The following is a 24977-nucleotide window of genomic DNA, read 5'->3' as shown; positions in this document are numbered from 1 at the left end:
ATAGCAATTGTCTCATGTACACAGTCAATGCTCACCTCCTAACATACAACACTACAACCTGTGGGAGATGCACATATGTAGCCATGCTGGAGGTAATGCTCTCTCCAACCCAGACTGAACCTGACAATCATGTGGGATGTTAAATGTTTGCACCACACCCCACTCATCACATAGTCTCACTAGATCTCCACCACCACGGGCCACACATAGTAAGACTACAACATTTGCGGAGCCTCTCAATACTACTCTGTGTAAGCAACAGAGGACTCCAAAGCAGAAACACAGGCAGCTCCCATCACCAAACACAACACCAATTACTTATAGCCCACAGACTCATGTGTGCCCATCAACTACAGCCAATAGAGTGATATAACATACCCAACACACTAGTCATAGGTGACTCTGTAGGCGGTCACAATGATGTCCCACTCAGCAGGCTACACAAGGTGATAGCCACTTTCATCTGGCTGTCGGGTAACAGGATCCACAACATAGCCTATGCACTCAGGTCACTCCTCAACAGGTACAATATGACTGTCATTCTCCATGTTAGTGTGAATGCCCTGAGATGTAACTTCCTGGACTACATGTACAGAGACATGCAATAGCTCCCCGGTCTTGTAGCCCAGGCAGGTTTTGCCCTAGCCCTGAGAAGCATTCTGCATTTGTCCAGACTGATAACGCAGTACAACGACTGAATTATTCACTTCAACAGTTGGCTATGCTTCTGGTGTCATTCCAAGAGTATCCAGTATCTGTCTGCTTTGAATGACATGGTTGACAGAACACGATGCGTTGGCACAGATGACCTGCACCTGTCAGCACTGGGATTACGGATAACGTCTAAGGCTCTTGCTGCTCCTATAGTGCCTGTTTTAGACACGGTTCGAATAACATATTCACCACCATAACAGGAACAGGCAAGCAAAACCTGAGGGTAATGTTACTCAATGCTTGACATCATCATCTCAAACGCACTCACCCGAGGCACTCCTTATAATGGACCACTTCGATATCTCTGCAGTGACTGGGACCTGCTTCTAGGCTCCTGAGAGCACCCCTGCACTAACAGGCTATTACGCAGACCACACCTTTCAGTCATGTAACCAGGACCGGAACACGGAGGTGTGTCCATATTTCATAAGGATGTACACACCTCCAGGCTGGTTGCTTAGCACAATGCATCAGAGGTAATCCAAGTGCAACTAACTGTGGCCATAACTGCTATACAAATTGGTGTACTGAAAAGTAGGGTTCAAACAGGAACTACTGATGTGAGACTGACACTACCCCACACTTAACTGGGATATCTACTCATGTACCAACACATTAGGCCAATGCTTTCTGGGATTCATAACCTCCAATCGGCTAGATCAACCTATCCACACCACCACCAGGGCCAACAATATCCTAGACCTGGACATTACCAACATGTGTGACTGGTGTTCCACACCTGGGGTTATCCCTCGTTGGTCAGATCCGAACATATGCTAATCACCCGTGTTATCCACATCCCAACACCACACCATTCACGGAGCACACAGTACAATATTTCTACAAAGCCAACTTCAGGCTTCTTATGACAGCAGTAGTAAACGTCATGTCACCCATGCAGATGGGCAATATAGTTACAAATGCTGAATCATACACAACTGCACTTCATTAGCACTTACACGACTGCATGGATCATGCTATCCCAAACAGAGCCATGACAATACCCACCAGATAACGACTCCAGTCTGGGGGTCCACTGCCATGGACATAATGTACAACAGAAGGAGAAGACTGTTGCAAAGTAGAGTACAATCCCATGGGTGGAGTAGCTCCCTGGTCAGCCTCAACAGAATTTTGAGATCCCTCATCACATCCCCCAAAGCTAGCTACATAAACATTACTGCGACTCATTCCAAGGACTACCACAAAGCGTTATGAAGGTATGTCACTACTCTCAATGGCAATACCCACATCTGCTCTGACTTACAGTGGTTAGGCAGGAACATTACAGAACCAACTGATATTGGCAACATCCTGGCAGATAGGTTCAATGCTAACTTTACACCCCTCTCACACCCTAAAGGGCCCAAATCTATACAGGAACAATGCAGTGTCTCTGCGGTCACAACTACGCAGTTCAAAACTGCACTCTCTAAAGCCTGGAACACAGACTCCATGTGACCATTAAACATCCCAGGCTGCAATTTACACAAACCTCAGAATGACATGGCTCCCCACTTGGGCACCAAATTCACTAATAGCCTTGTATCAGGCATTGTGGCCCCTGAATGGCACACATCAACAGTTATCACACTCCACAAAGATGGCGCCACAATGAACCAGAGGAACTATTGCCCTATATGCCTGACTAGACTGTTCTGCAAAGCTATGGAACACATCATCATGGAAGTCATTCACAGAGACATTGGTGGCCTCCAAACCTTTGATATCACCCAGTTTGGATTTGTTAGGGCCAGACCATGACAAGGTGCATAGACATCCCCTTTGGATTACACCAATCACCCACTGACTATCACATAGGTGGCAGTCCCCTACATACATAAGACATTATAAGGGATCTTAGAACACACGTAGATAGCACCCACTCCTTTAATAACCATATTGCCAAGGTAGCGTGGCTATCCTTCTACGTGGCCACCCTAATCTGTAACGGGTTTGTAGCTGGAGCAAAGGCAGCCATTGTACCTCTGTACTCCTGACTTATGAAACACATTCAAGGGTACAACACCCCATTTGGGGTGTACCTTACAAAACAGCAATGGCTTTAAATACCACAACATTAACACACCAAGAGGATTACTGACCTCCGAAGGATGAATTATGCAGCACAACTACAGAAACCCCAACTGTACTCATTTGCATACTGCATACTCAGAGGTGATCTCTGCTGAACATACAAGGCCCATGTCCACAGCCATATTGATGGATATGCTCCACATAAGCAACATAAGCAAAAGCCACTGAGAGCAACATGCTCTGGGATATGTACCCAAACGCAATGATGACTAGGACATGCTGGAAAGATACATTCCTGAACCGGGCACTCACCATGCTTTGGAACATGATTCCTATGTACATCAGGCAGGGACCCTCACTAGCACTTTTCAAGAGATACCTCGATGGGTGGATGGGAGACAGACATGTACTCCAGGGATCACTGCAGTGGCTGTACTGTACACAGGTGCAGGACACAAATGGCTCTGCTGTTCACAGGCACAGGACACTAACCTAGGGAGGTGCCGCAAGTAAAAATACTGTAGTTGGGCTAATGAGTGGACTCCACCAGACAGCATAGTACCTAACTATGAACCTATGAAGCTATTAAATGTCCTTTGTGCATGGATAATTGAGTAGCTCTTCCATTTCAATTAGCTATCATGCTGTTACACTGTCTGGTGACTACAAGCCATATGTATCCTGTTACTGTGTATTGTACATGCCAATAGACATACCTGATGTTTGCATAATATAACAGTAATTCTATGTAAAATATTTGACATATCTACCTACAATACTGTACATTTCACATTTTTGCAACTATATCCCATAATGCAAAGCATAATTGCACAGCAGGAACACCTTAGACATGTTATTCTCAGTTATACGCCCATACATATGCCTACTGTTACAGTATATCAACATATACTATCCCCTGTTATGGCAAGTACTTGTTGGACAAACCCTACCACTGACAGCGGCTGGAGTGGAATTGTTGTGTTTAAAGCCCTTATGTAGCATCCCTTGTGGTGTATGAGGTGTTTACCTTGTGGCCCACAGCAGTACATACAATTTCTACAAGCGTTACTATGCTCAACAAAACATCACTACATAATACCTTTTCCCACTGTATGCATTGCGTACACTTTCATTAATATAGAACAGGCACTACATACACTAACATACTGAGTGTTCTACATACCTTCTTAGTGGTCCGAGTTTATGAAAATATCTGTCTTACTCCTTTCCTGTTTCAACGGTTCTATGGTATGAGCATACGGTTTGAATGTATGGCAAGCCATCCTTTTATACGTAGATACCAGTAACGTGCTATCCTGCCACCAATTGGTGTTCTGGAGTAGATGATTACATGCACATCAGCTGTGCAGCTACTCCATTAGCCAATTACACGGCAACAGTGGGGTATAATTGAATACTCCACTTGGGCGTTGTCCTTTTGCCCTCCGTTCGAGGAAGACAGCCTGGATGTGTTTTTTGTGATGAATTGCGACTGCTATATGGAGAGACACAGATATTTTGACTCCATGTCCCCCGTGGATTGTGTGTGATGGCTAGAGTATGTAGTTCTACATGTGAGTGTAGCTGTTATCTCAACCGTCTGATACGAGACTATTGCAAACAAAACCTGTAACATCGGCGTCTGTTCCATTGTACAACAGCAACGATTTCACATAGTGCCATTACAAGTGTGTTTCTCACAAGGTATGTTAAGGCTTCTGCAGATGTCATTGAGTGAGTGGATATTTGTGATGTTATTACAGTCTGTATTGCAATTGTTTCGGGTGTGGGATAGTTGTAGGTGGGTGTACATAGCAGATAAAGGTTTGTGGGGACTGCATTTATACGTATTCCATATGTGTGTGAGGGCTCCTTCCCTAATTGAAGACCTATCATTTAGTAGACTAATACTATGGCTATTGCAGGCTTATTCATTAAGCCATTGTTAATTGATACCTATATAGCATGCAGGTGATGTTGATCCTTCAATCCCTCCGGAAATACATCAATATGTAATGAAATGTTGCTAGAGTAAAGCTGTCTCGTGTATTTCTGTCACAGATATTTGCACTCATTGCAGTTGTGTTGGTGACTGAACCTCTTTGGCTTGGGTTGCCACCTTTTCAAATGGCCATAGTGTGACATTTGCAGGACACACATCGGATTTTAGAGGCCGACACTTACCCATGGTCAGTACAAAGGATATAACTTAACTTTTTTCCTAAATAAAACCTTATTCTTGTAGCAGTTTAGTTGCTTATTATGTTTCTTGTAACATTTAGGTATTTTAGATACAGGAATAACTATTTTATGCAACTATTACATAAAATATGGGACATAATTATGTCCTACAATCTCAGGACATTTGCCCTTTTTAATATTTTTTGTCAGGACACAACTGCCTAAAGAGGGACTGTCCCTCTCAAAGTGGGACAGGTGGTAACCCTATGCCTAAGGCCGGCTATGACCAAACCTACTGTAATAATCTACCTCCGAGTTAGCATGAACAGACACATGAAGCAAACACACACACATATTACAGTCCCATGGAAACACACTCCGCACTCACAACACACACTTACACACACTACAGCAATCAGAAACACACTTAAACACAGTACTTACCTGGACCGCAGCACCAGCAGCAATAACTAAATGTCCCTTAACATCGTGATAATAGTACTCGCGGTTCTAGTGTTCCGGTATTGTGGTCTTTCGGTCTTTAAGCCTCGTGATCACACGTGTTGGTATGTAAAGCATTTGATAGTTGGCAGTATCCTCTTTATTTGTACCTCCACGGTTGTGTACATGTTGTTAACCTATCTATATATTTGCAGATATATGTATATCCGTATATATCGACATATATCTCTCTATCACACTTTCTATCTGTATATATATATATATATATATATATATATATATAGAGAGAGAGAGAGAGAGAGAGAGAGAGAGTGAACACACCTTTCCTTGGGTACATGGCAGTGTATACTATTTCCTGAACTCCGCCCTTTTGTGTTTTAACCTGTCACAATTAATACCTGCCATTGGTACATCTTGGGTAGCTTAGTGGTAGGTGATTGTGTACATGGTTGCGTGTTCTACTCCTGGCAGTGGTTGTTTTACCTCTCAGAGCAGGCACTATTAGTACAAGGGTGAATAATGTTGATTTCACCTGTTCTGGCCATCTTTGACTGTGATCTGCGCGATATTCAGCAAAGCTTCGACCTGTTTTGCGCATATCCGTGTAGTCATGTTTAAACGATGCTTACCGTCACTTGCCGGCGCTAAAACCCGCTAACATCTGCTTAAACATGCTCTAATGACCTGCATCCAACATCCATTATTCGTGCCATCGGGATTACATAACGGCCCTTGCAGGTCATGGAACTGGGAACATGCACGACACAGTCAGTGGCTTTACCACTTGGGCATCTGGGATATGTACAAGTGTTATGGTGTTTTGTATGTAGACTGCACTATGGTTGTTCCTCCATACTGCAATCAAATGTGTAACTCAGTTAGTTTACATATGGATGATACCTATTAATGGTATGTCCAAGTGATGTTTAATGGATGTGCTCCAGCTATGGGAATCCATGTCACAGTGAGCCACACACTGTAATGTGCTACACCTTGCCGCAACCATAACTGGAGAATGCTGGGGTGACGGATACCTGTCATGGGTACCCCCCATGCTTTGGAACTACATCCCTGATTACATTATATGGAGCCCCTCATTAACACACCAGGGAATCCATGCAGAATGGGTGGGGAACAGTGGTTACACACATGGATCCCACAATTGGCTCTGCTCCACAGAGGGACAGTTAGTTAATGGATGGGGTGGCGACAGCAGACACATTTTGCCTAGGCTGATGAATGGCCTCTGACAATCAGGCATGTACTTACCGATGTACCTAGGAATCTATACATACAGTATCAACACATGCTGTTATCTTCGTTTACTGTTCAGGTGTTGACTTACCTTGTTCCAATAGCTGTTGTGTGTGCAGTAGTTGAGGGCTGCCTATGTAGGATTCACACAGTAGACCACCTATAAATAACAATTTACAGGTGGTCGTGTGTGTGTGCCATCAATTTTACTGTGTGTGCAGGTGGAGAAGTGTGTCAGTCCATAGGGGCCTACACTGTCAGTGTATGTGCTATACGTTCCCCCTTTGCCAAGGCATGGGCATATTGGGCATGCCTCCGTCTTCCTACTGGGGCTGGCACAGGGTGTTCGTGGTCTGAATCCCTCTGTGCTTGTGATGGCCTTGGCAATTGTGGTGGGCTGTGAGGGCCTTCAACATTATGTCCCTGCTGCAGCTGTTTCCGCAGGATCATATTATGTAGCATGGCACATACTATGAAGATGTGGGCACACGTGCCTGGAGGGTACTGCAAGGCTCCACCAGATATGTCCAAGCAATGGAACCGTGATTTCAGCATCCCAAACACACACTCTATGATGATTCTGGTTTGTGCGTGTGCCTCATTATGGTGTTTTTGCATGGGTGTGTGTGCAGTTCTGATGGGAGTCATCATCCATGGCTCCAGTGCATAGCCAGCATCCCCCACAAAGTGGCCATATGGGATGTCCCCCCTGACAAATATCTGATACAGCTGTGAGGCATGCCAGATGTGGAGTCATGGTAGCTTCCAGGGCTGCCAGCACACACATCCATGATAATGCCCTGGGCATTGCACACGACCTGGCAGTTGATGGAGTGGTATCCCTTGTGGTTTATGTAGCACCTACCATGCTCACTGGGTGGTGACTTGATATGTATGTACGTGCAGTCTATTGCACCCAGTACCTCTGGGTAGTCTGCCACATGGTGGACGAGACGTATATTGCTGGCCAACTCCTCCTGAGTTCGGGGGAAGTATATATGCTCATTGACATGTGGTAACATGGCATCCAGGAACTGATGGAGTACCCTGGATGCTGATGCCTGTGAGATCCCCATGATATCTCCAGTTGGCCTTTGAAAGGTACCTGTGGCTAGTATTCTCAAGCTTGCACATACCTTCGTGTCCACTGGGATGGGTTCCCCTCTGTTGTTTCTGTATCTGAGGCGTGGTCTGCACAGCTCAACAATTTGCTGTATGATGTCCCTGTCCACCCTGTAATGCTCTACTATCTCTTGATCATGTAGCCCCTGGTAGGTTATCCTTGGTCTGAACACTCTTCTCCTCCTCCGGGGCCTGAGGTAGTTGTCAGCATCATCCTCCACACCACCTTCAGTCTCCAACACATGGTGATGAATCACAGCTATGGCAGCTCCCAACAAGTACATTGTAAAAGTTCCAAGTCTGTTTACACCGATGGTGCAGTGTTTGGGAATACACGGGTGTGTGTGAGGTGCCTTCACAGTTTATACTATTGTGCTTTGAACACTGATGATGTCATAGGGTGTGTATGTACAATCAGAGCTGCAGGGTATCTTATGTGTTTTACCAGAGGTACTGTATTGTGGTGCCTTTGGTGTTGAATTACATTTATCTGCCATGGATCACCTCTTGCTCTTGCCTTAACTTTTCTTAACGATTCCCCATCCCATTGTCGGGCATGCATCCAGTAGCCTGCTTTCTTGTTTTGTACTTTCCCAAACCAGGATTGTGTTGCGAAATGTGTTCTATAGCCGATCTACTGCAGGTTTGCTTTGCTCTGCGGTGACAGTTCTCTTTTCTTTGCAATCTGACACCTCCCCGATCCTGTTCTGCAGGTTGCTACTAGCAGCCTTGTTAGCTGCCGTCAATGGCCCACTGTGAGTTAATAGGTGTTAATTACTCAGTTGTACTCCAATTACCCTACTGCAGCATTTCCTTATTGTCTTTCCATAAACTTCCTGTTTGAGCTGTGGTGTGTGGCGCGTGCGTCTGCTTACCGGGTTTCGGGCACATTGTCATCCACGTACACATGCGCTTTCGGGCACCATGTGTGCTCTCAGCTAAGCAAAGCTATACCTACATCCACACCCCTATCCTGCAGCTTTGCTTAGCAATGGGAAACCCGGATTTGCATTGCTCAATGTGCTTACAGCTACGGTGGCACACCCCGCTGCTGATGTCATGTATACCTCCAGACCACTCCTCAGTGTTGTAGCACTGTGCTGTATGGTACATCCTTAGGCCGGCGGGACATTTGCGATTCAGTATTACTTGCCTCATTTGCATGGCATTGACTACTAATTCATAGTTACTGCGCTGAACACTGTCACAGACCCTTAGCAACCCTTGTAGCTTGGTTGTGGTGTAGCATGCATACCATTGACTATTATGGTGAAATCATGATTTGTGTTACATTGCAATTTTATGACATCTGTATATATTTTCCTTGTGTTCCCATTTGCACACACATGCCCTGCGGTTGTATTTTGCGTTACTGTGGCCATGACATTAAATGTTATTTTTTTATGTGTTGTGCATGTTTTGTTATGCCATTGCCTGTATATTTAGCCATTGGCATATGTTAACTTTGTAATACATGAGTCTGGTCCACTTTCATGGCTCCGATGTTCTGTTTGGAAAAATGTAAACCGTTTTTGTTTGGTTTAAATTTCTGTATGCTTACGCTACGCCTGCACCAATTCATGAATCGCTATGTACCTTCATTTGCATGCTGCAGTACTGCGCATGGGGTGATTAGCATACCTGAGCTGAGAGCTGCGCATATCTGGCATACACTGGTAGTGCACGTGGAATTGGATCGTACCTGAATCGCTCGGTGGCCATATTTGGCATTATACCACCTACGCTATGCCTGCGCCTAGCACAAGCTTCATAAATCCCGGGGATTATCTATTCATTTATTTTATTTTTGTGTGTTTAGTTATTTGTTTATTTAGTTATTATTTATTTGTTTACTTATTTATTTAATTGTATATGTATGCATCTTCTAAATGTTATGAACTTTGACTGGCAAAAAGCTTTTTGTTGTTCACTTGCTTGAGTCTTGATCTATGAATTATCAATGTTATAAATAACATATAAATGTGTTTGTGGAAAAAAACAAATCTTCCAAAGTTTATCTGACTTGTCTAGCTTCCCCTCTTTGCTGTCCCTTTCTTACCTACCCCTGGTCTTGAAATGTTTAAATCTGATCCCCCTCTCCAGTAAACAATGGAGGCATGGGTACAGTGACCTTTAGAAGTAGAGCAAGGACCAGTTGAACAGGTGGTTTACGGGGCTCCAAGAAACAAGGCTTTGCCCCCACACTCACAAACATCTTACTCAAGTGCGTGCTAATCCTATCCTTACCCCATCCCTGTTTGTAACCTTAACCATACACATTACATTACTATTTTATTTATTTATTTATTTATTTTATTTTACATTTGTTAACCGGAATAGTCCATTTGGATACATGTCCATTTTCAGTGGAGGCCCTGGGAGAAAAGCTCCAAAGAGACAATTTACAAGACATACAGACAATGCTTAAAAACATATTTCAACTAGGTCTACTAAGAATATCTAGTTGAGAACACAAATTCAGTGTCATGCTATAGATAGGTACATTTATCCGTAGGTTTGTAAACAACAATAAAGCATACAAACTAACACAAATATACTCTAATTCTTTTGTTGTGGTGTACAAGTTTACGCAGTTGAGTCAAAAGATTATTTATTAAGGCAAGAGTTGCATTAGTATAGGAGTGGGACTGGAGTTAGTCTGGTGTGGAGCAGGGACAAAGCCATTTGTTGTTTAGGTAACTTTTGATAGACCTTTTAAATTTAGGTAGGGAAGATTCAAGGGTTATAGATGTAGGCAGGGAGTTCCAGATTTTGGACATGTAAGAAGAGTAGAGGGAGTCACCAGCATGGTTGTGGGTTCTAGTAACTGTTAACAGTAACTTGTCTGTGGAGCGGAGTTGCCTAGGACAGGAGTACTGTTGGGTTATGTTACTTTGTGAAGGCGTTTTATGTGGTTGGGAGAGCAGCTTGCAAGTGATGATAAGTTGATTATAGATTAGTAAATTTGGCAGTTCAAGCCAGCCCAATTCCTTTAGGGTGTGACAGTGAATGGTTCTGAAAGGGCTGTTATTAACAAATTTGGCTATCTGATTGTAGCAGTAGGACATTTTGTTGGTTTCTGTTTTGGATAGATTGGTCAAGATTGGAGATGCATACAGTAGTGTTGAGAGAAGAAAACCCTAAAAACCCTTTTCCCCAATAGTAGCACTAATCAAGAGAAAAAAGCATAAATCACCCACAACTCCAATCATGTATAACACTAAATATATCACCTTACCTAACCTTAACTAACCTTAACCCATGAACACTTGCACATACACATTACTTGCTATGATACAGTCTTGCACATTTTCGTAGCATTTTCAGTCAACCATTCCTTTACTCCTACACATCTACGCTATATAAAACCTGAATACAACCAAATATGATTCTCACAAATGTGCAATCACTTATTTGTCTATTCACTCTTTTATAATAACTTATTTGTGATTCTCAGAAATGTATTTTCTACAAAATGAATGACAACCATTTAACTTCTCTGCTAGAGTACTGTTTCTTTCATTTGATAGTGATATAGCTGTGCCTGTTTTTTTAGTTTCAATAATTTCTTTACTGAGTTCCAAATAGTTTTGGAATTCAGCTATATTTATTTTATATGTTTTTATAGTATTGTTTTCCTATTTATTTATTTATGTATTTAGTTATTTGACATTCATTTAACGGGAAAGTCCAACTGGGCCAGAAAGTGTCCATTTTCACTGGAGGCCCAGGGAGAAAAGCTCTACAATCACATTCTTTCAAAAATCAATTACAGATATTTTAAATCACAAACTATCATGTTACACTGCGAAACATAGGAGTGAAAAAATGTAAATAGAAAAACATAGAACATTATGTTTCATAGTAGAGTGCAACAAAAAACAATAACATGAGATGTAGAAAATATGTTAAAAAACTCATTAGTTGTATTATTTGTTACATAGATTAGTATGCAATAAAACCCGAGACAATTCTGATAAGGTATTTAAAAAAGATATTAGAGATTATATGATTAGAGACAATGAGGAAAAATTGAGCGATGTCTTAGTGTGAGAGATGGTATTCATATTATGGTTATAGAAGAAAGAAGGATGGAGAAAAAATGAGATTATAAGAATAGTACAGGGTTGGGGGTCAATGCTGAAAACAGTGAATGATGTTTCATCGGCACATTTTTAGTGGAAGCTGAAAATGTCAAAACCACAGCACAGAGATTTCTTTCCTAGGGAAAGAAATCACTGTTCCAACCAAAAAAAAAAAAAACATTAAACACTTCCAAACACATGCACACATACCCTAACCCTAATTGTACCCCCCCCCCCAAAAAAAAACAGTAAACAACTAAATACACATATGCATGTAACCCAACCATACATCTAACGGAAAAAAAACCAGTAAACATTTTAAAACATATGCACTTACCTTAACCCACACCCTAACCCTAAGATCAGTAACTCTTGCACATATACATAAACAGTTCCAAACACATACACACTTACCTTAACCCTAATTCTATCCTTCCAAAACAAAAGTAAACAACTAAAAACACATACACACGTAAATCAACCATACATCTAATGCAAAATAAAAAGCAGTAAACACTTTTATGCATATGCACTTACCTTAACCCGCACCCTAACCCTAAGGTCAGTAACTGTTGCACATTTACTCTCGGGAGCTATACCGGACAAGGGACCACACTACACTGCAGAACACGTCAAAGCAACGAAGTGGTCAAGTGACTTCTTTCCCAGGGAAAGAATTTGCTGAACAACCGCTTTGCTGTTTTGCTTGTTCGCTCTATATGTGTCGACAAAAATTCATTCAACAAAATGTGTTTTGTCGTTCTAATAGGAACCCCATGGTTGGCTGTCTTCAGGTAACTCAGGTGGGTAGGGAGTAAAGAGAAAGAGGCAGAGAAAGGTCTGTAGAAATGAAGTGGAAAAGGTAAGGTAGTGAGAAAAACAAAAAAAAAGATTAGAGTATGAGGTTGGAGGGGATTGTGAGGTGCATTGAAGGGGCTGAGTGAAGTATAGTGAGTAAGATTAGCTGGGACTGGTATAGCAGCAGGTCCATGATTTTGTAAAGTATTATTTTAGGTGGGTAGGTTAGAAATACCTCTGGTGGTTAGAGGTAGGGAGTTCCATTTTTTTACTACTGAGTATGAGTATAGGCTTTGTCCAAAGGATTTATTTAGTTTATTTATGGGGAGAAATTGTTTGTTTTCTGATTTAAGAGTTCATTTAGGGAAATATATGTTGATTAAAGACGTAAGAGCTAGGCAGGCTAATGGTTTGTGTATGATTTTATGTACTGTTGTAAGTTGAATGTAGGATAGCTGGAGGGGGGGTTCCAACCAACTAAGGGTATGTAGAGCTTTATAGTGATGGGTAAAGGAGGATAAATTAGATGCAAACTTAGCAATTTTGTTTTAGCAGCTTTCAATTTTGTTTTTATGGATAATTGTAAATTGGTTAGAACTGGGGTTCCATAGAGTAGGGAGGGTAGAAAGTAAGTTTTGGCTAGTGTACTTTTTGTGTGTTCAGAAAATGTTTATTTCTGTATAGCATGCTTAGTTTTTTATGGGTTTTCTTGAAAATAGTTTGGATGTGGAGGTCAAATTTAACATTATCATCTATTATGACTCCTAATAGTTTGGTATAATGGACTAATTCAATTTTAGTGCCATTTGCCAAAAAGATTTTGAAACATGCTTTGTTAAGGGTGTGTGTTTTTGGGGTAAAGAGGATGACTTTGTTTTGAGGGGGTTGAGTAAGATTTGTGCTCTTGTAAGTCAGGTTTCAATGGTGATGACAGCTTGTTGATGAGTATTAACTTGGTTCTTGACTTAGTATCATAGCTGTCTGAATAGTTGCCAGTTTTTGTCATTTTTATTCTTTTGCCAGTTAATCCATGCTTTGTCTCTGTCTTTCATAAGGAGTTTGCATTGGTTGGTGTGCCATGGGATATGGCTGTTTTCAATTCATTTTCTATATTGTGAGGCTAAAGTGTTAAAATTATTTAGAAATGCTGCATTGAAGTATTCAGTTGCATTATTTAAGGGGAAACTTTTTATGATGGAACAGTTAACTTCTTTCAGAGCTTCATAGAAAGACTCTGGAGAAACTGGAGAGATTATGGATAGTTTTGAGCTTATGTTCCTTTATAGCTGTGTAATAGTCCTGTGGGTATAAGCTGGCAGGTGGTCACTTAGTGCATCAGGGAGGGTACCTAAAGAGGTAAAATTAGATGGGCTGGTAATCAAACTCCAGTCCAGGGTAGATTGTTGGGAGGTATTTTTGCCATATCTTCCTGCTATATTAATAAGCTGAGTGAATCTAAAGAGGTTTATGCTGTTGATTGCTGAATTTGCAAATAAAAACTACCAGTTAATGTTTACATCACCCAGGAGGATAATTTCATTTGTGATTTTTATCTGCTATCCTGGATATGTTATGTCCTGGGGGATATACAGCACACCAGGGCATATGCTCTTGGATCTATTACATTTTAGGAATGAGATTAGGATTTCTGCTTTTCCAAAATTTGGGATTGTGCCTGTTTAGGGAGTTGCTGTAAGCATATTTTGGAAAATTATAGCAATTCCACCTGCATTTTTATATATTCTATCAAACCTAATAATATTATAACCAGGGGTAGCATTTCATCATATTTTGTTTCCGATGTCTCTGATGTGGCTAGGATGTCTTGGTTGTGTTGAGTTATCTAGTTACGAAAACCTGTGATTTTGTTGCATATGCTTCTAAGTTTAGAGTGGCAATTTTTAAACTTTTAAGGTATATTCTTTGGTTTGGGTTTTGGTTGGGACCTGGGTTGGGGTGGATGTCACCAAATTTATGTATGGTGGATAATGATGGTTTGTTTATTATGGCATTTTTAGCAGAGATGGGTAGAACTATTACCTTGATATTGGGACTGACATTTTTTAGTATTGGGGGGTTACAACAGAGGAATGGAGTTAAGGGAAATAGGCTTGAAGTGATTTTAGAGTAGCTAGTGGGAAAATGGTTGATAGGTGAGGATGAAGTAATAGTTGAGGTGTGCTTATTTATTATTACTACTGGCAGGGATGTTAGAAATAGGGGGAGGAGGAGGATGAATAAGGTAATACAGGAGTGGAAACAGTATGGTCAGTGTTGTAAAAGTCTTATAGCATGATAGCATGGTGAGGTAATGAGTAGCAATAATAGTATGGAGAATAGGTAGGTTGTGATAGGGAGGGAGCAGAGTGAGAGTTTATTTATTTATTTATTGGTTGACATTTGGTGACTGGGAAAGTCCGACTGGGTCATGAACCCATTTTCAGAGGAGGCCCAGGGAGAAAAGCTCCCAAAAATACATACAGATATAAAAGATTTTACAGTTATAACTAAACATTACATGGGTTACTAGTAACAAGTACAGACATTAATAACTTTTACAGTTATACCTAAGCATACATATATTTCTAGACATAATACAATTTTTAGATAATGGATAGATAACATTTGCAGCAGATTGTAAACAGTTCAGTCAAAATTCTAGTTTAGAGTTGTGCATTGTTGGAAGAGCATATTAAGTTATACAGACAACATAAACAGTAGAAGTTTTGCTTTGTGTGTATAAGGATAAAAGTTAAGTACTGGTAGTAAGACACAGGGAAGGGAGTATGATTAAACAGAGATAGTAGTAGAAGTAAGGAATTATTAAAGAGATGAAGTGATGAAAGGGAGGTAAATGTGGAATAGATTTTGTATGAGATTTGAAAGAATATTATAGAGAGATTTGGTAAGGCGGTTAATGTGATAGCTATTCTACGAGGTATAAGAGGATATAATAGTGAGAGATTTATCAAGAAGAAGCAGGTACAGTATAATAGATAAGGTAAGAAGATGTATTGGAAGTAGTTCAGGAGAGTTGAAATGAGGCATTAGAGAAAAAAAAATTGCAAACAAATGCAGATTTGAGAAGGAATTTTGAACAGAAGTGGGTGGGGATGGTATAATAAGAATAGGTTCTGACTGGATAGTGCAGTTAGACACAGGATAGGAGGAGGTGGAGTAAGATAGGTATAAGTTTAGATGTAGTGGAGGTGGGTGAGAGTTGGGGATGGGGTAAGGTAGTGCACATGAGGGCTGAATGAGATGAGTTGGCCCACAGCCATAGCCGGCCTTAGGCATAGGCCAACTAGGTGGTCACCTAGGGCGCTGCTCTAGCAGGGGTGCTTTTCCAGTATTTATTTAATGTAGGTAGACCAGAATGGGGGCAATGGGTGGTGTGGTGGGGGCACCATGGAGGCCTTTTGCCTAGGGCACCAGTTGACTTAAGGCCGCTCCTGCCCACAGCAGAGTAAGTGCCGGAAAAACAATCAGTAAAACTGCAGTGAGAGATGAGGTAAGACCAGCCTGATAACTTTAAAGGCAGTAACACAAGTTGCTACTGTAGATTACTGTTAACATACACCTACGTTAACTGCCATAGGCAGTATTGCAGTGACTTTGACTTGAATGAGGCTATAGCAGCTGGAGAACAACTGATGATAGGAGGGCCAATCAGGTACTTCAATGGATTGCATTTACTAATCCCCCGGTGGTTTTCCACCAAAAACAGTCAATGAGGTAGAATGTTTATTGATACAAAGACAAGGTCTTTGAACTGCAAATTCTTGATGTGAGTCACAACATTTATTTATTTATTTTTACTTTTCCAAGGAAATTCTGCAAATGGAGTGAAATACGGCTGTAGAAGTTCCGTTGGAAGCGAGATTATATTAACTTTTGCATCAGGAATTGTCATAGATAACGTGCTCAGTACACTTCATGTTCATTTTGTACAGTGAAGCAGCTGGATGGATATGGGGTAGAAAATTGCATTACATTGTTTTAGCTGATGTGTTTTTTGGTTTCATAGAGTTTTGTTCCTGAAAGTGCTGCCATTACATGTGTCTTATAGTTTAATAATATTGTGAGTTAAAGTATTTTAGTGTTTTTAACATTTGTACTAATGTATTTATGTATGCATTTTTAGTGGTAGCTTTAATAGTTTATTGACTAGTTCATTGTTTAATTATCTAATTAGTTAATGGGTGTGATGTTCATTATATAAAGGCTGGGTGGAATTTGATGCAATGTTCTGAGGAAGTCCCTACAGGAGGGAAGAAAGCGCTAAACCTTTGTGAAATAAAGTTCTTTTAACCCTGCAGTGGTTGTTGACAGACCTCACTGCTGTTGCACTATCCAAGTCACACTGCTGATTCACTTCAGTATACTTTGTTGTTGTGACATCCAAGCCAGTTTGTAATTTTATTGATTGTTCCTTGTATAGTCTAATGTTGGGGCATTGGGGTCAGTTTTTCAGTTCATCTTACACTTGTTGTGGAGCATCCAAGTTGTTACACTTCAACTAAAACCACCTGAGCCTGTTGTAGCCAGTTACAGCATTGTGCGGGTGCTAGGTGCAAGGTTAATCTCATAAAAATTAACTTAGAAGTATGTTAGGCAGGCTACTGCTCATCTAACCCTTACTTTATTATTATCACTGTACACCAAGATCTAGAAACAATGAAACCACAGTCTGCATTTATACCATCTGTTGTCAGCCTCATTAAACTTGGCACCCTGGGCAGTGCATTTACTGCTTCAGACTTACTGACAACCCCTTACTTTTGTCACACACACACACACACACACACACACACACACACACACACACACACACACACACACACACACTGAATCTGTATATGAGACGTGCAGATGCATACTAAATATGTACCACACGCACACACACACCCACACACACACACACACACACACACACACACACACACACACACACACTGAATCTGTATGTGAGAGGAGTAGATGTGTGGTAAATACAAACACACACACACACACACACACACACACACACACACACACACACACAAACACACACACTGAATCTGTATATGAGAAGAGTAGATGTGTACTAAATACACACACACACATACACACACACTGAACCTGTATATGAGAAGTATAGATCCATTCTAAATATGCACACACACACACACACACACACACACACACACACACACACACACACTGAATCTGTATATGAGAAGAGTAGATGTGTTCTAAATACACACACACTGAACCTGTATATGAGAAGTGTAGATGCATTCTAAATATGCACACACACACACACACACACACACACACACACACACACACACACAAACACACACTGAATCTGTATGTGAGAGGTGTAGATGTTCTAGCTCTAGACACAAGCCTCAAGCCTCTCATCAAAACATATTCTCATCTCCCATCAGATTGTCTGTAGCCACACCCACCTCACACAGCACACCACTGATATAAGAATAAGCCTTCTTACATTGAGGTACTCAAGAAGTTTCTCCCCAATCCTCAAAAGTCTCGAAGACAAAAGTTTAAAATACACATTCCTCAGTGACACACAGATACGATTGAACTATATGGATATGTGTCCAAGGCTTGTATGCAACTAGTACTGGATGCTATTCAGTACTACTTGTATGCAACTAGTACTGGATGCTATTTAATACTACTTGTATCAACTAGTACTGAATGCTGTTCAGTACTACTTGTATGCATCTAGTACTGGATGCTATTCAGTACTACTTGTATGCAACTAGTACTGGATGCTATTCAGTACTACTTGTATGCAACTAGTACTGGATGCTATTCAGTACTACTTGTATGCAACTAGTACTGGATGCTATTCAGTACTACCTGTATGCAACTAGTACTGGATGCTATTCAGTACTACTTGTATGCAACTAGTACTGGATGCTATTCAGTATTACTTGTATACAGTTAGCACTGGATGCTATTCAGTACTACTTGTATGCAGCTAGTACTGGATGCTATTCAGTACTACATGTATGCAGCTAGTACTGGATATTATTCAGTACTACTTGTATGTAACTAGTACTGGATGCTATTCAGTACTACTTGTATGCAACTAGTACTGAATGCTATTCAGTACTACTTGTATGCAACTAATAGGGAATAGCATCCTACCATTGCCAAAATTATGACAAAATATATAAAAAATAATTGACTTCAGCAACTAGTTTAGGTGCTTATGTCATTCTAAGGGGGTCCAATGTGTGCCATCCTGAAAAGAAAAGGTTGATGGTCTTACCTGGTTTGCAAAGGATGCTTTGCACCTATCTTCTTGGAGCTGCTTTACATTGGCCAAAACGTTTTTCACCCCATAGTGCTTTTTAGGCAATATCAGTCTCCTCATCAGAACATCAGAGCAGAAGCTCATACAGCTCTAATTGCAGAAAGAGAACAGATTATGATTCAGGCAAATGTGCAACAAGGCCGAAGACAAAGAGATAAAGAAGATGTGAGACAGGGAGGATAAAGGTAAGCAGAACCAAGGGCATCCTGCAAAGAGAGGGCTGGATTGTGTGACAGAAGATCTGCAACAGTCAAGCATGACTGTTGGAGAAAGTAGGAGACTGGCATTTAATCCAGAGAAATAGCAACAGTTGACGCGGCAACCTGACCCCATCTAGAAAATGGGCAAAAGAGAATTGATAGTAATGATAACAAAACAATCTTGACCCGAGGAATAAACTGAAACTCCCATGTTACAAAAGTGAACTCAACAGATGAAGCAAAGTACAAGGGTACAAAATCACATCTACCAAATACATGCATGAGCTCAAAATTGTCACCTTAGGAACAATTCTTACTACTGCAATGAATTTATAAGTAACAATAACACACATTGTGTCCCTGAGGACATAACCAATACACTGGAGGATAAATCTAGCTCAACTTTTCCCTAGCTTCCCAACTTCCCCACACATCATCACATCTGCACCCCACAAAGATCACCTTAGAACAAGTTATAAAGGTATTCTCCAAAGCTAAAAGTTTGATTTCTGTGAATTTAAATAATATACTGGGATGCTTCCTTGTTAGCATGAAGCACTGACCTGCTCCAAAATCTGTTCAGCCTCAGTCTCTCAACTTTTTTCTTGTCAGAGGTGCAAAGAATAACTCTGGTTTTCCTCTTCCACAAGGGTGAGCAAACCACTAATCCAGGCAAATGTAGACCAATAAGCCTTATAAGCCTTAACTCTAAAGTAACAGAATACATCATTATGGAACTCATAAGCAAAGATATCGGCAGCTTACAATTTCTTGACCCAAACCAGTTTGGGTTTCTGCATGGAAGGATCAACTTTCCAAACTTTGTAGGCTTCTTTGATAAAGTCATTGAGGCATTAGATTGCTGCAAATCATTACACAGATAACTTGGCCATGGCTTTTAGTTACCATTATATTCTCAGGAGTTGTCATCAAACGTATCAAACTAAATATAAACTCCTATTTAACCCAACCACTCCCACAATGCATTCATAGTCCAACCACTCCCACAAATCCATTCATAGTCCAACCACTCCCACAATCCATTCACAGTCTATTTCCCCTAAAACACATACTAACCCTCCCACTACTATTAGTTATAGCATATACTCAAAAAGATAGCAGCAAACACAAAATATGCTCAAAATGCCAGGCTTTTAAATACATCTGCTTCTAAGAACATTCTAAACCACTCCAGAAGAAGCAACAATATCCCCTCTTAAATTCTAGCAAATTTCCTAACCTCTGTGAGTACTTCATCTGTCTCAGTCTCTTTCTTCATTACTCATTGCCTTCCCATTCCCTTTACATACTCTGTCTACTGTTCCAGTTTCTTATAGTGCTTTCCATCAATATTTCCCACTGTTTCCAGTCCCAAACCCACTCTTTTTCCAATTACATAGCACATTCCTCAATAACAGTACCAGATCTGATGCCATTTCATTCCCCTCCTCACCAAGCAACCCATTCCATCACTCTAATAGTTCAGCTTAGACACCTCCCTTCTTCTTTTTCTCCCAATTAAACCCCTCCTAAAAAATGACCCCTTCTGCACATCTCAATAGTAATAGTATGGCTAACTCTAATAATAAATCCATCATGCCACAACCCCTTTTTCCATATGGGGTTAGGGTATCACTTCAAGAGCAACAATCATCTGCAGCCAAAGTTCACACCACCAAGTGGCTAGCCCTGCCACAGCTGTTATTGTATACCACACACTCGCACACACTCTTACACCTATGGCCAATTTTTCAGTATCCAATCTACCTATTGCATGTCTTTGGAATGTGGGCGGAAACTGGAGTACCTGAAGGAATCCCACACAAATACAGGGAGGACATGTAAACTCCACACAGAAGGCACCCCAGCAGAGAATCAAACCAGAAAACTTCTTGCTGTGAAGTGACATCACTATCCATTCTGCCACTGTGCTGCCCTAACTCTAAATCTAATAAAAAATATCTTACTGATTTGAACTTACATTGAAACAAACACTGGGCACTTAGGTTAACTATTCTCTACACTACTTAACAAGCAAGTCTCCATAGCATTATTTAATGAAGGTAGCATTAAGACTAAACTGCAACAAATGGATTTCTTTCTTAAGGGACAACAATGGGATTCTGTTATTAAATGCTCAACCTCTCTGCCTTTTTCTCCCTAGTTACTGTCCCTGCTATGAATAAACAACAATACACCATGTAAAATATTTTAAATTGACTGTTTTTCTCCACTAGAACAGTACCTCACTGTACTGTGTTGGTTTCACTTTCAAAAAACTTTTGTCCCACCCTGATAAAGCTTGCTGCAGTCTCCAATTCATTGATGTAATCAACACCTATGATTACAGGTAGTTTTCTGGCCAATTTCTTCCCCAAACTGACATTTCCACGACCCTCCTAGAAGCCCGCCCATGGTGTGATGTCACAGCTGCCTGGTCCTTTCCCTAACCATACAGAAAGTAAAGACTAGAACAAGGAAACAGTACATGAGTCAAGTCTCCTGCTGTGGGCTGTCAATCACAGGTGGTAACAGCTCAAATTACCCTTAGCACTTTGACAGCTAGGGAAGTTAGGTGTGAAGGGGGATGGGAGATGAGTCAACGTAGTACAGTTCAGGCTTGAAAAACACTGCAGTTTGGCCATTCTAAAAAGCAGCAAAAAGCACTTTGGAAGTCTGTTTTGTGGCATTTGCACTATTTGTGTTTTAAGTAGTCACTGAATGGCATAAAATGTTACTTAAAACTGAGTGAAAGATAGCAGTGTATGCATGCAAAATCAATGCAGTGACAGGAGCTTCAGGAAGAAATAGGCATACATGACATAATTAGTTACAGCCAAGCACTGCGTTATGAGACAGACTAAACAATCAGAATGATTTCAAGATGCCAGACTCCATGTGGTCAGACTCAGAAATTTCATATAAAAATATTTAAAAACCTGTAAATAGTCCCAGAGTGGTGTAAAAATGTAGGAAACACCAAACCATGATGAAATAAACATGTTTTTTGAGTATGTGGGTGCAGTTTTCTTTTAACACCCACAAACCAGACACAATATGCATTACTCAATCCTGCTTAAAAAAACTGAACACATATAATCTTAATCACCCCTTTCACAATTCCTACTGTCCATTCAACAGCATAACAAGAAAAAGGTAGGAGAAGAAACCATTCTCAGCATGTTGCACAGAGCTTATGAACTGCTAGACATTCTGACTGTAATGCAGTGTAAAAAAAGATGATGCATATTATGCAACCTTTTTGGGGGGTTGTTTGTTTGTTTTTTATAACTCTCACCCTATTTTCTTTGTAAGGATGATAAAAAGACTTTAGACACGCAACAGTTTTTTGGCAATGAAGGAACTTAGCATGCATGGCCGGAATAACGACCACTGCAGGTTAGATTAAATACAAAGAAATGCAATACAATGGGCCAGATTCCAAAACAATTGCAACAGTGAAACAGACCCTATCTGCCATCAGATAGTGCTGTCCCAAGCCATCAGGTACCACAATCCCATTCATTAGTATATCGCATGTTGATAGAGGAACCACAGCACAAAATGGGGATGTGAATTTTGGTTGTTTATACAAACGTAAGAATGGCTTCTATAATAAACAACCATTACTGCCATACTCCTGCCAAACTGTGCACATAATATGGATCCCTATCATATGACTGAAGTTTCAAAACTTCAAAACTGATGTGATCGAGACCATATGATTGAAGTTTTGAAACATCAAACGTTTTGAATGGAGATCGCGGTACAGAGCAGATTGGGAAATTTACTTTTTTTCCTCACTATACTGTGATCTCTGAGTTGGTATATTTAATTTGCAGGGGGGCTTCTCCCCCTACAAAATCATGAAAAAAAAAGGATTTGTTTTTCTTTTTTTTTTCTTTTGTGTTAGATCTTTCAAAACTTTGATCATATGAATTTCAAAGTTTTGAAACCTTAGTCATATGATAGGGATCCCATAATACATAACCAGATTCAAAAACATGCAGTGATAATGAATCACCTTACATATCTGGAGCATAGTCTGGGATTCAGCAATGGGATTCTGGTGACATCTAATCTCTGCACATGTCGGGGGGGGGGGGTCAGAAACAGTGAATGGAAACTAAGTGCCAGTATGTAGGTTCTTATAATGTGGGCTAGGTGAATGCTCAGATAACATTCTTTAGTAACTGGTAAAGCAAGTGTATGTTTAAAGGTCAATGGGATAACAGAAAGTCCCTCTATGGAGGATAAATAGTGAGTTGAGGAGGTTATTATGAGGGAGTAAAAGTGATAGAGACTGAGGAGTCCTGTGAACAAGTGTGCACATCCCATTGCTACTGTGTTACAGACACACATACCCATTGTGGGGCTATGGAAAAAGAATTTCTGTTGCACTATGACTGAATATTCTTTATTGTGCAGATAAAGCTTATGTTGCATTGTCATTTTCATGTATGACACATTCATCTGTGATACTTGTACAGCTTAATAACTATGGCATAAAACTGCACGGTTAAGTGTTAAAGTGGAAATCAGAGATGCCTCACTATACTTTGTTCTCGATTCTGATTCCCATCAGTGGTGCTTTCGGTTTGGAATCTACATTTCTTCCCTTTCACTGATGTGGTGTCTATAGTGTCATCAGTAGCAAGTCTTAGTATATGAAGTGTCAATCCTGCATGTGACCATTGGGATATATGTTGTCATCCTGCTCTGGACCAGTACAATCAAGAAGTCATCCTCTACTCAGTGTCAGTAGAACCTCTGGCTATGTCATGACCAGAAATATGATTCTGAGGGCATTGCAATATGTAAATGCATTTATTGATGTTTTTCATTATTTGGCAGCCCATGTGGTTGTTGTTATTGAAATATAAGCTTTAGTGTACACGTATTATTTCATTTTCGAATCCTATAAAGGGTCTTAGCTTTTTTAGGCTTTGTTCTTGAGCAAACTGTTATTCTACATGTCACAACAAAATTTATTAAGCTCTTCATGTTCTTTGTTTTTACAAAAGAATTGTCATTACTAAACTTTAGAAACATGAAACAGTTTTTTCTCTAAAAATACTGTTTGGATCATGAATATATATATATATATATATATATATATATATATATATATATATATATATATATATATGTGTGTGTGTGTGTGTGTGTGTGTGTGTGTGTGTGTTCTTCTGATTAGATAATTTCATGCTTTCTTGCTATTTGGTCTTGTGTACAACTTCTTCCCAAGGTGGGTTTGAAAACTACCACATTTAAAAGACTGTGAACGAGAACTTAATTTGCTTGAAACAGCATACTACCTCTCTCCTTCTACACCCATCCACAGTCTTCCAACACAGATAACTCAATCACCATGTCACCAACACCACACTCCCACAACCATATCATCCCATTACTCTTGCCTTCCCTATTCATCTGTCTTTACTTTTTCTCCTTCATTACTACTTATCACCATCCACTTAACACTATGCACTGTATCAAATCCCCCACCCTACCATACACCACAAACCATCCCTTCATACCCGCATACGCACCACCAATTATCCTTTACCCTTTAATGTTTCAACTCATCTCTCCTATCCATCACTCCTCACAATCCAAAACATACCCCGGCCTCAAATACCACTTCCTAACTGTATTCTACCTTAAAACCATTACCAGCATCACAGCCCAACTACTACTACGAGGTGATATCCACCCCAACCCTGGCCCAACAGACAACACCCATACCACACCCAGCCCCGACCTCCCATTTAAGCATAAACCCACTGATTT

Source organism: Protopterus annectens, chromosome 2.part1 (genome assembly GCF_019279795.1).
Source record: "Protopterus annectens isolate FY-2018-M chromosome 2.part1, PAN1.0, whole genome shotgun sequence".
In the NCBI taxonomy this organism is placed as follows: domain Eukaryota; kingdom Metazoa; phylum Chordata; order Ceratodontiformes; family Protopteridae; genus Protopterus; species Protopterus annectens.
This window is presented reverse-complemented; position numbering follows the sequence as displayed.